Source organism: Mesoplodon bidens, assembly GCF_964165515.1.
Source record: "Mesoplodon bidens genome assembly, chromosome: 14".
NCBI classification, from domain to species: domain Eukaryota; kingdom Metazoa; phylum Chordata; class Mammalia; order Artiodactyla; family Ziphiidae; genus Mesoplodon; species Mesoplodon bidens.
In genome coordinates, this window is record NC_138170.1 from 48,623,209 (window position 1) to 48,637,781 (window position 14,573).

Genomic DNA, 14,573 nt, shown 5'->3' on the forward strand with positions numbered 1-14,573 from the left:
ACAGAAGGATGGTCTCCATTCTCAGATAATTCAAGTCCCTGTTATCTCCCAAATGTAACAATACATTTTTTCTGCCTTTACCATATCCTAAAATTAAAAGTTGCTTTTCTATTCATTTATTAAACCAAGCTCAAGTGCCCCCATTTCCATTAGGACTTTCTGATTGCTTCTGATTGTTTAGAACATTTCCCCCCTTTTAAGACACAGCCTTCCGCATCACACCAGCTCACCTGTCTCTGCTTCCCTCCTCCTGACTGCCTCATCCATTAGCCTTCCTGCCTCTTGTGATTTATGGTTTAGCAATATAGTTTTTTATTGCTTGAGAATGACTTTGTAGGTTTCTTTTCACTCTAAGTGCATTTTCCAATGAAACACACATAGTGCTTCACCTAAGATGGATTCTGGAAAATAAAAATGTCTCCGTCTCCTTCCATGAATGAATATCCTATTCTAGTCTTTCCTAGTATCCCTGAGATTTCTATACTGCCCATTGGTTCTGAAATACCATCTCCAATAGATGAAAATGAAGAGACAATATAGACTGGGGAACTACATAGTATTTTGTTTACTTGAAATAGTTTACAAAATTTAAAAATTGTAAGCATTTGATTAAAATCGGTATTCCCAGATTCTCTTGAAAAATCAGAAAATCTCGCACCACCAAAATTTCCATGTCATTTCGACCAGCTGGAGCTCCACAGCCCTGCCCCCTTTGAAGAGTCATGTGCTTTCTGATCTCCAGTTCACCATAGTTCTCACACTCCTCTTAGCCTGTGCTGGGCCAGCTTCATCATTGTGTTGCCTACTCATTCCCCACAGGCATTTAATTTGTGATTCCTGATCTAAACCAAATATCCAAGGGACATGAACATTTGATGGAAGAGCTACACTCTACAGGTGGTTAACAGTAATAGCTTAATATAACTGGAAATGGAGGTAATATAATGGAGGAAATGGCAAATGCATGGAATTATATTCCCGATATATCATTTTACAGCCTGTATTGCTAAAATACTAACAAAGAAAAAAAACAACTAACCTTGGAGCTTTGATAGTCTGTGGGTAACCAAGACCAAGCTAAGCCCTAGATTAGGTAAGTACATAGTGAAGTGGGTGTTTTGGCCTGAATTTTTTTCCCTCAAAATTCATATACTGAAACCTATGCCCCAGTATCTCAGAATGTGACTGTGTTTGGAGACAGGGCCTTTAAAGAGGTGATTAAGTTAAATGAGGCTGTTAGAATGGGCCTTAATCCAATCTGACTGGTGACTTGTAAGAGAAGAAAATCTGGACCCACAAAAGGACATCAGGGGCATGAGTACACTGGGGGACTACCACACGAAGAGGCTGCAAGAGGGTGACTGTCTTCAAACCAAGGAGAGAAACCTCAAAAGAAACCAAGCATGCCAACATCTTGATCCAGAACTGCGAGAAAATACATTTCTGTTGTTTATGCCATCTGATCTGTGGTATTTTGTTATGGCAGCCCTAGCAAATAAATACAGCAGGGCGCCTACAATAGTCTCCTCCTTGGCCTTATACAATGTTTTTCTCTCACTCTCCTGTAACTGAAAAGTCCCACAGTCACTTGTCTTCTCTCACACTTATGGAAGACATTCTCACAGCCTATGATACATTCCCCTCTCCACACTGTTCACCCAAGCAGGCCTACCTGCACATTTTTGCAAGGTCATGACTGTCAAGATGCCACAGTTACCCAATATGATTTATCTCTGGGAGACAGAGAAGGGAGACTGAGGGAATGTAACAAGCAGCTATTGATTCTTGCGTGTTTAACCCAGAAACACACAGCAAAACAAGATCCATCAATTATTTCATTGCTACTTCTGAGTTACTTTTTCTGTTGATGCTCCTAAAATATCACATATCTTTAACTTTGTAATACTTTCTTGTCCAGAGAACCAATTGTTGATGACCCCTTTCTTAGCAATCATAACTCTACCTTTTATTTAATTAGTTTTTGTCAATATTTATTGATTAAAATAATTTAAATATTTTATTTATTAGAAGTTTTACATTTTAATTTAGTCACAGTTGCCAATATTTTCCTTTAACATTTGTGCTTCTGCGTCTTGTTTCAGAGAAACTTACTATGGCTGATTCTGTTGGGGGCCTCCAATATCCATTCTACCTTTCTGCCTTAGTAACAGAATTCCAGTTTTTAGCTGGACATATTGCCACTCAGTTAAAAGACTACATTTCCCAGTCCTTTTTAAATTTTTTTAAAATATATTTTTATTGGCGTATAACTGCTTCACAATACGCGCTAGCCTCTGTCCCACAGCAAAGTGAATCAGCCATATGCATACATACATCCCCATATCCCCTCCCTCTTGAGTCTCCCTCCCACCCTCCCTATCCCACCCCTCTAGGTCATCGCAAAGCACCGAGCTGATCTCCCTGTGCTATGCTGCTGCTTCCCACTAGCTATTTTACATTTGGTGTGTATATATGTCAATGCTACTCTCACTTCGCCCCAGCTTCACCCTCCCTTCTGTGTCTTCGAGTCCATTCTATATGTCTACGTCTTTATTCCTGCCCTGCCACTGGGTTCATCAGTACATTTTTTTTTTACATTCCATATATATGTGTTAGCATACAGTATTTTTCTCTTTCTGACTTACTTCACTCTGTATGACAGACTCTAGGTCCATCTACCTCACTACAGATAATTCAATTTCGTTTCTTTTTATGGCTGAGTAATATTCCATTGTATATATGTGCCACACCTTCTTTATCCATTCATCTTTCAATGGACAATTAGGTTGCTTCCATGTCTTGGCTATTGTAAATAGTGCTGCAATGAGCATTGTGATACAAGACTCTTTTTGAATTATGGTTTTCTCAAGGTATATGCCCAGTAGTGGATTGCTGGGGCATATGGTAGTTCTATTTTTAGTTTTTTAAGGAACCTCCATACTGTTCTCCATAATGGCTGTATCAGTTTATATTCCCACCAACAGTGCAAGAGGGTTCCCTTTTCTCCACACCCTCTCCAGCATTTATGGTTTGTAGATTTAATTATTATTATTTTTTTTTGTGGTATGCGGGCCTCTCCCTGTTGTGGCCTCTCCCGTTGCAGAGCACAGGCTCCGGACGCGCAGGCTCAGCGGCCATGGCTCACGGGCCCAGCCGCTCCGCGGCATGTGGGATCCTCCTGGACTGGGGCACAAACCTGTGTCCCCTGCATCGGCAGGCGGACTCTCAACCACTGCGCCACCAGGGAAGCCCTGGTTTGTAGATTTTTTGATGATGGCCATTCTGACCAGTGTAAGGTGATATCTCATTGTAGTTTTTTTTTTTTTTTTTTTTTGGCAGTACGCGGGCCTCTCACTGTTGTGGCCTCTCCCGTTGCAGAGCACAGGCTCCAGACGCGCAGGCTCAGCAGCCATGGCTCACGGGCCCAGCCGCTCCGCTGTACGTGGGATCCTCCCGGACCGGGGCACGAACCCGTATCCCCTACACCGGCAGGCGGACTCCCAACCACTGCGCCACCAGGGAAACCCTCATTGTAGTTTTGATTTGTATTTCTCTAGTGACTCATGATGTTGAGCATCTTTTCACATACCTCTTGCCCATCTGTACATCTTCTTTGGTGAAATGTTTATTTAGGACTTCCGCTCCTTTTTTTTTTTTATGGTGTGCTAGTTTCTGCTTTATAACAAAGTGAATCAGTTATACATATACATATGTCCCCATATCTCTTCCCTCTTGCATCTCCCTCTCTCCCACCCTCCCTTTTCCACCCGTCTAGGTGGTCACAAAGCACCAAGTTGATCTCCCTGTGCTATGCAGCTGCTTCCCACTAGCTATCTATTTTACATTTGGTAGTGTATATATGTCCATGCCACTCTCTCACTTTGTCCCAGCTTACCCTACCCCTCCCCATATCCTCAAGTCCATTCTCTAGTAGGTCTGTGTCTTTACTCCCGTTTTGCCCCTAGGTTCTTCACGACCATTTTTTGTTTGTTTTTTAGATTCCATATATATGTGTTAGCATATGGTATTTGTTTTTCTCTTTCTGACTTACTTCACTCTATATGACAGACTCTAAGTCCATCCACCTCATTAAAAATAACTCAATTTCTTTGAGTTTCTTTTTATGGCTGAGTAATATTCCATTGTATATATGTGCCACATCTTCTTTATCCATTCGTCTGTTGATGGACACTTAAGTTGCTTCCATGTCCTGGCTATTGTAAATAGAGCTGCAGTGAACATTGTGGTACATGACTCTTTTTGAATTATGGTTTTCTCATGGTATATACCCAGTAGTGGGATTGCTGGATCGTATGGTAGTTCTATTTTCAGTTTTTTAATGAACCTCCATACTGTTTTGTATAGTGGCTGTATCAATTTACATTCCCACCAACAGTGCAAGAGGGTTCCCTTTTCCCCACACCCTCTCCAGCATTTATTGTTTGTAGAGTTTTTGATGATGCCACACATTTTTTAATTCGATTGTTTGTTTTTTTGATATTGAGCTCTATGAGTTGTTTGTATATTTTGGAGATTAATCCTTTGTCCGTTGTTTCATTTGCAAATATTTTCTCCCATCCTGAGGGTTGCCTTTTTGTCTTGTTTATGGTTTCCTTTGTTGTGCAAAAGCTTTTAAGTATAATTAGGTCCCATTTGTTTATTTTTGTTTTTATTTTCATTACTCTAGGAGGTGAGTCAAAAAGATCTTGCTGTGGTTTAGTTCAAGGAGTGTTTTTCCTATGTTTTCCTCTAAGAGTTTTATAGTATCTGGTCTTACATTTAGGTCTTTAATCCATTTGGATTTATTTTTGTGTATGGTGTTAGGTAGTGTTCTAATTTCATTCTTTTGCATGTAGCTGTCCAGTTTTCCCAGCACCGCTTATTGAAGAGGCTGTCTTTTCTCCATTGTATATTCTTGCCTCCTTTGTCATAAATTAGGTGGCCATATGTGCCTGGGTTTATCTCTGGGCTTTCTATTCTGTACCATTGATCTATATTTCTTTTTGGTGCCAGTACCATACTGTTTTGATTCCTGTATCTTTGTAGTATAGTTTGAAGTCAGGAAGCCTGATTCCTCCAGCTCAGTTTTTCTTTCTCAAGATTGCTTTGGCTATCTGGGATCTTTTGTGTTTCCATACGAACTGTAAAATTTTTTGTTCTGATTCTGTGAAGAATGCCATTGGTAATTTGATAGGGATTGCAATGAATCTGTAGCTTGCTTTGGGTAATATAGTCATTTTCACAATATTGATTCTTCCAATCAAAGAACATGGTATATTTCTCCATCTGTTTATGTGATCTTTGATTTCTTTCATCAGTGTTTTCTAATTTTCTGAGTACATGTCTTTCACCTCCTTATGTAAGTTTCATCCTAGGTATTTTATTCTTTCTGTTGCAGTGTTAAATGGGATTGTTTCCTTAATTTCTCTTTCTGATTTTTCGTTGTTAGTGTATAGGAATGCCAGAGATATCTGTGCATTAATTTTGTATCCTGCAACCTTACCAAATTCATTGATTAGTTCTAGTAGTTTTCTGGCAGCATCTTTAGGATTTTCTATGTAGAGTATCACGTCATATGCAAACAGTGACAGTTTTACTTCTTTTCCAATTTGTATTCCTTTTATTTCTTTTTCTTCTCTGATTGCCATGGCTAGAATTTCCAAAACTATGTTGAATAAGAGTGGCGATAGTGGACATCCTTGTCTTGTTCCTGATTAGTGGAAATGGTTTCAGTTTTTCACCACTGAGAATGATGTTGGCTGTGGGTTTGTCATATATGGCCTTTATTATGTTAAGGTAAGTTCCCTCTATGCCTACTTTCTGGAGAGTTTTTATCATAAGTGGCTGTTGAATTTTGTCGAAACCTTTTTCTGCATCTACTGGGATGATCATGTGAATTTTATTCCTTAATTTGTTAATGTGGTGTATCACATTGATTGATTTGCATATACTGAAGAATCCTTGCATCCCTGGGATAAATGCCACCTGATCATGGTGTATGATCCTTTTAATATGTTGTTGGATTCTGTTTGCTAGTATTTTGTTGAGGATTTTTGCATATATGTTCATCAGTGGTATTGCTTTATAATTTTCTTTTTTGTGATATCTTTTTCTGGTTTTGGTATCAGGGTAATGGTGACCTCATAGAATGAATTTGGGAGTGTTCTTCCCTCTGCAATTTTTTGGAAGGTTTTGAGAAGGATCAGTGTTAGCTCTTCTCCAAATGTTTGATAGAATTCACCTGTGAAGCCATCTGATCCTGGACTTTTGCTTGTTGGAAGATTTTAAATAACAGTTTCTATTTCATTACTGTGATAGGTCTGTTTATATTTTCTAATTCCTCCTGGTTCAGTCTTGGAAAATGTACCTTTTCCAAGAATTTTTCCATTTCTTCATGGTTGTCCATTTTATTGGCTTAGAGTTGTTTATTTTAGTCTCTTATAATCCTTTGTATTTCTGCAGTGTCAGTTGTGATTTCTCCTTTTTCATTTCTAATTTATTGATTTGCATCCTCTCCCTTTTTATCTTGATGAGTCTGGTTAAAGGTTTATCAATTTTGTTTATCTTCTTAAAGCACCAGCTTTTAGTTTTATTGATCTTTGCTACTGTTTTCTTCATTCCTATTTCATTTATTTCTGCTCTGATCTTTATGATTTCTTTCCTTCTACTGCCTTTGGGTTTTCTTTGTTATTATTTCTCTAGTTGCTTTAGGTGTAGGGTTAGATTGCTTGAGATTTTTCTTGTTTCTTGAGGTGAGATGAATTGCTATAAACTTCCCTCTTAGAACTCCTTTTGCTGCTTCCCATAGGTTTTGGGTCATTGTGTTTTCATCATCATTTGTTTCTATGTATTTTTTTAATTTCTTCTTTGATTTCTTCAGTGATCTCTTGGTTATTTAGTAGTGCACTGTTTAGCCTCCATATATTTGTGTTTTTTACAGTTTTTTTTTTTCCTGTAATTGATTTCCAATCTCATAGAGTTGTGGTCAGAAAAGATACTTGATACGATTTCAATTTTCTTAAATTTACCAACGCTTGATTTGTGACCCAAGATGTGATCTATCCTGGAGAATGTGCCATGCACACTTGAGAAGAAAGTGTATTCTGCCACTTTCAGGTGGAATGTTTTGTAAATATCAATTAAATCTATCTGGTCTATTGTGTCATTTAAAGCTTGTGTTTCCTGATTTGTTTTCTGTTTGGATGATCTGTCCATTGGTGTAAGTGGGGAAGTCCCCTACTATTATTGTGTTACTGTCGATTTCCCCTTTCATGATTGTTAGCATCTGCCTTATGTATTGAGGTGCTCCTATGTTGGGTATATAAACATTTATAATTGTTATATTGTCTTCTTAGATTGATCCGTTGATCATTATGTAGTGTCCTTCTTTATCTCTTGTAATAGTCTTTATTTTAAAGTCTATTTTAAAGTCCCCCCCTGTCCTACCAGTTCGCCTGGTGGTTCCTCCTGTCACCTTGGGCGTCGAGGTCCCCCATCAGTGTCCTGCAGGCGCCCTAGTTGTGGGGAGATGCTAACTTCATCTTTTCCCACACTGCCATCTTGACTCCTATACATTTTAACTTATTCCTGACTCAGGAAAACTGACCTGGACTTTCCTCTCCAGATCCACTCATTCTTCTGCTAACATGTGAAGGTGACAATGGCTTGTTCAACAACAGCCTCTTTTAGCAGGTACAAGGGAGGTTGCTGGATAAATGTTCATGGTATGTAGTCTGCACAGTGGAAACAAATAGTCAACTTGGCCTTTCAGCTTATAGAAATCAGAACACAATCTTCCCAGCCACATACGTTTTTGCACTGTTGCAAGAACATCACATGCTTCTTTGCATGGTTGGGTAATAATCCCAAAATAGAACAAGCTTCTTGGAGACAGAGATTAATTTTTTTCCTTTATATGTCTCATTGACTATGTTACTGGGACTTGACATTCTATTAGACGTTCATTAGTATTGTTGATGGTTTTGCCCTGGTTAAAAGGTAGTTCCCCTTGGAATACCTTATCTAACCTTTTATATTAATTAACATTATCCAACATGACAGTTAACTAAAGACAGTTTGGAGTTTACACAGAGAAGTTTCTTTTAGAAGAAGGCATACCCAATGGAGTGGCAGATGGGAGAGATCTGACTGGTTATCCAGGGAACAGCAGAAGGGAGGAAATCAGACCCAAGTTGAAAAATGCCACTAATAAGGAAAATGGGAAGGAAATCAGCAATATTATCATCCTGCTGAAGGAGGGCTCTGTATAGAAAAATCTAACTGGGGGTCTCACATGGGTAGAGACAGACATTGGTTTTCTAGGGTTTTGTCTATTTAAGAACATCCTCAGATCTAATTGTTCTGCCGCCTGACCAGAATCAGTTCTATTATTTACAGTTTTCTTTTTTAAAATAAATGTAAACTATAAACATCTGAGCTTGCATAAAAGTTACAAAAAGGTATATTATTCACTTTTTGAAATAAGTATTTGTCTTTGCAATATTTACAGTAGGTCTCCTCTAAAATATACACTCATCTGTTACAATTTCAGATGCATCTCCATGTGATTTCAAGATTTTCCAAAACCACAAATGTGACTTAAACAAACCCTAAGTGCATAATATATAATGCCACTTGGAAGTATGTATATATTTTAAGTATGTTAACATACACAAACTTCAAACAACATATAAGTGTACACATTCACATATGTACGCTTACACACATGCACAAGTTCATGCCAACTGCTTCTCTTTAGGTTTTAATTAAAGTGCCAATCCCAAAGATTAATGATTTTCAGGAATAAGCACTGAAAAAAGTAAATAAAAGGGCCAGTGGTATTTTGACAGGTGACAGTGTGACAGGGATGCATGGCCCAAGTTTTACTAGAATAAATCACCTTCATGCTAGTACTCACCCTTGACTCCATTTCTCTACCAAATTGGTTCTGGGAGGAATGCTTGCTTAGGCAGAGGTCAGATGCAAGGAATAGAGACCCATCATCTCCAAACTCTTCCTTGGTCCTAAGTAAAGCAATAAGAACCAAAGAGTTACCCATCACTAATAATTAAACATTTAATGAACTGGCTCAAAGTCTTAGTTTTCCTTTCTAGCTCTTGTCCTCACTATGGACACCCAAGCCAAGGGAGTATGTTAAACCAATGAGAACAGATCACAACTGGGGGAAAAGACAAAGGAGATGCATCCTTCAAAAAGCACATTTCATTTTTAGATTTCAATTCTTCTTGCACCGCCAGTGTTGTGACACAGAGTCTGCCATTGCTGCTGGCTAGGACCTTGCCTCACATCTCCCGTCCTCTCTTTGAGGGAAGAGTCACCCTCTGATAAAACCAGCCACAATTTAGAAACCTTCATTTCCTGGGCAGAGCCTTCCAGCCACACTAAATTCATCTGGGTGAAGGGAACTTAAGCGATTTGGAGGATTTTGTAGATGATATCCCCCTAAATGTATAACCCAGACTAAAGAGATTTATTTGGATGAAATGAGAAATGACCTTAAACTCTGTCTTTCACTTGCATCAAACGCCAAACAAAGTTGCCAAGTTTACAAATGTTTATCCATTATTTTCCTCCTTCTTTCTCCTCACTTGGTGGGTATACCCACCTCTACCTTCTCATTGGTGATGAAGCAAATAATTAAGCAATTTTAAGAGAAATTGATTAGAGTTTTTCCCCCTTACCATTTTGCTGATTAGGAAGCACAGACTGCCCATGAATTTCAGATAGGCATCCAAACTTTTATTGGAACCAAGTAGCAACATCTGAATTTAACCCACACTAATTGTAATGAATCTCATGTTTTGTACATTCAGTACCATGTAACATGACAGTGCACACATTTATTGAATAGAACCATCCTCATTCACTTCCCCCATATGTATAAATACTAATGTTATCTTAGTAACTGTTGACATTTAAATCTTCTTCTTGCTCCTTTGCCTGTACATTGCAAATAATAAGATTTTGAAATCTTCTAAGACAAGTAGAATTTTTTTTTTTTTACAAGTAGAATTTTTTGATTCTTACCATTAAAAGAAAAATTAAACAGATAATAGATAGACTTGTTCTCAATAAACAACCCTCACAATCTTCCAATGAATATATGCCAACCTAAACAAACAACTGGCATCAGCCTCCTCTCATTTATATATATATATATATATATTTTTTCTTTTTGCGGTATGCGGGCCTCTCACTGTTGTGGCCTCTCCCGTTGTGGAGCACAGGCTCCGGATGCGCAGGCCCAGCGGCCATGGCTCACGGGCCCAGCCGCTCCGCGGCATATGGGATCCTCCCAGACCGGGGCACGAACCCATGTCCCCTGCATCGGCAGGCGGACTCTCAACCACTGCGCCACCAGGGAGGCCCTATATTTTTATAATTATGAGTTAGGTAACAGGAATTTTTGTGTAAATACTCAAACTCAGTGGAAACCGTAGATATTCTGGACTGTTCCTCTCATACTTCCATTTAAGATTTACTTTCATCAAATGTGAAATGCTATTATCAGCATCACCATTACCTAATGGTATAAATGACTCAAGATGTCTTGCATTGCATCCAGATCTAAAGATAAAGAAATAAATCATGTAATAATTATTATGCTGACTCTCTTAAAATAGTCTTGCTGTTCCTCCTAAATTCTTTTAGATTAAATTAACTTGAAACCAATACTTGAAGAAAATGGATATTGACAACATAAGGTATTATGATCCTCATAGCATCAGTATAGTTCAATAGATATATATGACCAATGACCACAGGATGATATGAAATCAAGCTGTGCACAAAGCCACAAATGGGCTTATAGAAGAACATGAAGCTGATCCTTGACTTGAGAACTCCTTGCTTTCTGAGATTTTCCCAGTATCAGTTCATATTCTAAGGATTCTGGCCATGCAGTTCCATTTCTCTGCTTTATAAGTGCAATAGTCACAGTGACATGCCAAAACAGCAGGCAGAATATCGATTCATCATTAGGAAAAAATATCACTAATACTTGTGATTTTGATATGAAGAACTTGCTCATGAAGTCATGTCTATTCACTTTAATGCGACATCTTTTGTGCTGTTCAACATGTGATGATGCTTCAAGTTGGCTTCTAGCTGTCTGTCCAAAGGATGATATTGTATTCATTCAGGTTTTTTATCCCCAGGACATTCATTCCTCCAAGGGACCAAGTCATATCTCCAGAAAGTGCTCTCATGCTTCAACTTACTACAACGGGTCAATTTGCTGCAAAGTCCCTCAGAGCCCTAAACAAGGTAAGGCAGTGTTAAAAACAATTCTCCACAGGGCTGCACCTGGGGAAAATTGTAGAAAGTGTTGTTTCTACTTAATACTTTCATTTTCCCTTATTTTTTCCCCCCACTGTCCTAATACCAAGTATCAGTCTGGCACTGAACAGGCTTCCAACTACTTTTTAACAAGGGTTTAGTTTGAGGCAATGGTTTCCAAACTTGTCTGTTCAGTGGAATCACCTGGAGAGCTTTTAAAAAAAAATGCAGATTTCCAACCTCAGAGATTCTGATTCAGTAAGGTTCAACTGTGGGAAGTTTTATCCCTCCCTTCTTATTATGAGAACTTGGTCATCCAAAAATTTGTCAAGATCCAAGGAAAGGAATCCCTAATTGTAACCATCTTGTAGGAAACCCTAATTGTAGAGTCTTGTGATAAGAAATCATTTTATAGCATTTATAACAGTGTATTTAATATCATGCCTCATCCACGATCTGACCAATGATATCTGGATATTTAGAATTTTTCCAGATCCCTTTTCTAGCTTTTCTTTTTGTGAATCTTTGCAGTAGAACTTCTTATATGAGGAAAGCCATATGCAAGGATATTGAGAGCATCGGCTACCATTTACTATTTCCTGTGTTTAAAAATGTTGATTTTGCCACTTGCTACCTCTTTAAGCCTCAGTTAAAATGAAACAGCAATATCTACCCAAAGGATTGTTGAGAGAATTGACATAATAAATGTGCCACAATGTCTGATACATAGGAAGCACTCCATACATGTAGGTTATTGTAACAATTGTATTTTAATGACATTGGAATCTTAAACTTTAGATTTTACTTTCTGTAATTCTTCACTGCCTCTGATTATTGGAGTGTAGAAAAGGTATTTCCCAAGCAGGGAAAACCAGGAGGAGTATTCTGAGAACAGATAGGAAATAAAGAATGGTGGAATATAAGTAAGTATTATAGAGAGGGGAAAAACGTTCCTAATGGGAGAATAAATGAGCCAAGTTGAGATTATTTAAAGTGTACAGAAAAAAATGAAGAGTATAATCTCCAGCACTTCACCATTCACCCCATTCCTGGACAGATTAGGTTCATTGGGGTTTTGACACTTGAATTTCTCATAATGTCAGCCACCTGGTGCCCAAGGCTTCTGCTGTTTTTACACTTCTCCACAAACCCCTGCAATTTTCCCATTGTTCTTCTTTTTATAAATGGAACAAGAGTGCAATTATGAAATACGTCAGTCCCTTCTCTGATACAAGTATCTTAATTTCTTATTCTGGACTATAATGTTCTAATTTTCTCCTCATCTGATCTCTTGAATTATAGCATAAAATACATTTGGGGCCATCATATTCAGAATACCTTCTCACATTTATTATCTAAGATCTGCTTTGCATTTCTAAAGCTTCCTTTATCTGTTTTACCATCTTCTTGTAATCTACCTACTGTTCAGTTCTTAATTTTAAAAAGTTGCTCTTGTGAGGTTGAATGGCTGCTTTTGAAACCAGTAAGTAAGATTCTTTTCAGATTTCATACTTATCTTGATGAGTGCTTACTTAGTAGATGATTCAAGAATTGAGGAAGTTAAAGAGCTACTTTAGTTTCAGGGGAAACTGTTTGGGTGGGGAAAAGAGAGAAGACACTGATGACGATAAGGTCTTGTGAGTTTTTCTCCTTCAGCTATTTTCATTAAAAATGATAATTGCATGAAAACAAGATTTTTTTCCCTTGAGGGCACACCTGCTGTTTCTGTGACATGACTTAAGAGTGTCTTTTTGTGTGTGACATCTGTTATTTCCAGAGGAGTCTGGGATAATGTTTCTTACAGATAAAAAAAAAAAAGTCAGAGAGACAATAATTTTTCTAAGCTAAGAAAGAAAAAAAAAGATAATCCTAAAATCTTTATTTAGTTTCTTTGTTCAAAGATATTTCATTCATTCATGGAGGGGATACCTTTCTAAGAAAATGGCTACTAGGTCAAATGAAATCAGTTATTGTTTCCACCAATGTAAATATAAAAGTGGTATGATCAGGACCCAGAGAGTTCAGAGAGGAGATTGCCTAAGATGACCAGAATTTTTGTCTATATAAATAGTTGAAGGTACATGACTTTTCATATGTTGTTTTTTCCTATTTAATGGATAGAATATTAAAATACTCCAGTTGATATTTTCTATATGTTGAGAACTAAAAACCTCTTTCTCCAGTTTTTAACTTCATTTTAAAGACAACTATATTGTTTAAATAAAAGGAAAACATACCCTGGCTTGCAAAACAGCATCTCCACATTGTCACTAAGTAATTGTTCCAGTTGTGTGGGGATCAAAGTTCATTTTGGTTTCTTCTGGCTGGAAATAGGAATCTTATTTATTTCTTTTCCTTGATCCACTTTTTCTTTTCTTTTATTTCTTTAAACAAAATGTGGGGGAGGGGAGGAGCTCATTTTCTACAGTCTCCATCAGTTCTAGGATTTGAGGGTGCTATCCACCATTTCTATTTACTTGCTAACTTCTACACATAACTGTAGGTTCAGAAGTAGATTGTACAAGAAAATAGAGGAAAAGAAAACAAAGATTCATTACTTTTATACTTGGTGGGGTAAAAGAGAAAAGGAAAATTACTGGATAACCTAGGGTCTATAATTACCTAACTATGTCATTTATCTGAGCCAGTGTTTTCAGTTACAGAGGTCAATTATAACATACATTTTGGATGTGTATTATGGCCTCAGTCTCTTTTTATGGGCATGTAGAATTTTGGCAGTTCACTCAACTCAGGGATTATCAATATTATTTACTCCAAAAATATCTGATGCTGTACCAGGCACTGTATCAATATATCCATGCATGGATATCATTCAATATTTTATACTTCACACAAATCATCTGATTCAACTCTTTGTTTGGTAGGGATTAGGAAGGAGGAGATTATTTGCACCAGGTAATTAATTCACAGTAACATTTTATACAATGATTTAGTATATCAAAAGAGCCATGGTGTATGTTTTTCAAAATATGTAAATGATTTGGTGCATTCTGATAGTCCTTTAGTGCTTTTGACCATTTAAAATAAATTTTATTTCCTATGAGAAAATAGGGTTATATGATTTCCTGCTTTTCCCTAATAAAAATTGTTTTATGGTAGGTATGATATAATTTGAAGGTTGTAGGAAGGACTGCCATTTAAAAATTCCCCCCTCTTTGCCCCAAGAGTTCCCATAATATCTCAAATTTCACTTTTAGAGATTAATTTCTTTTAGTCTGGAAGGCTTTTGTGCTACAAGAGTTCTCTATTAAAAT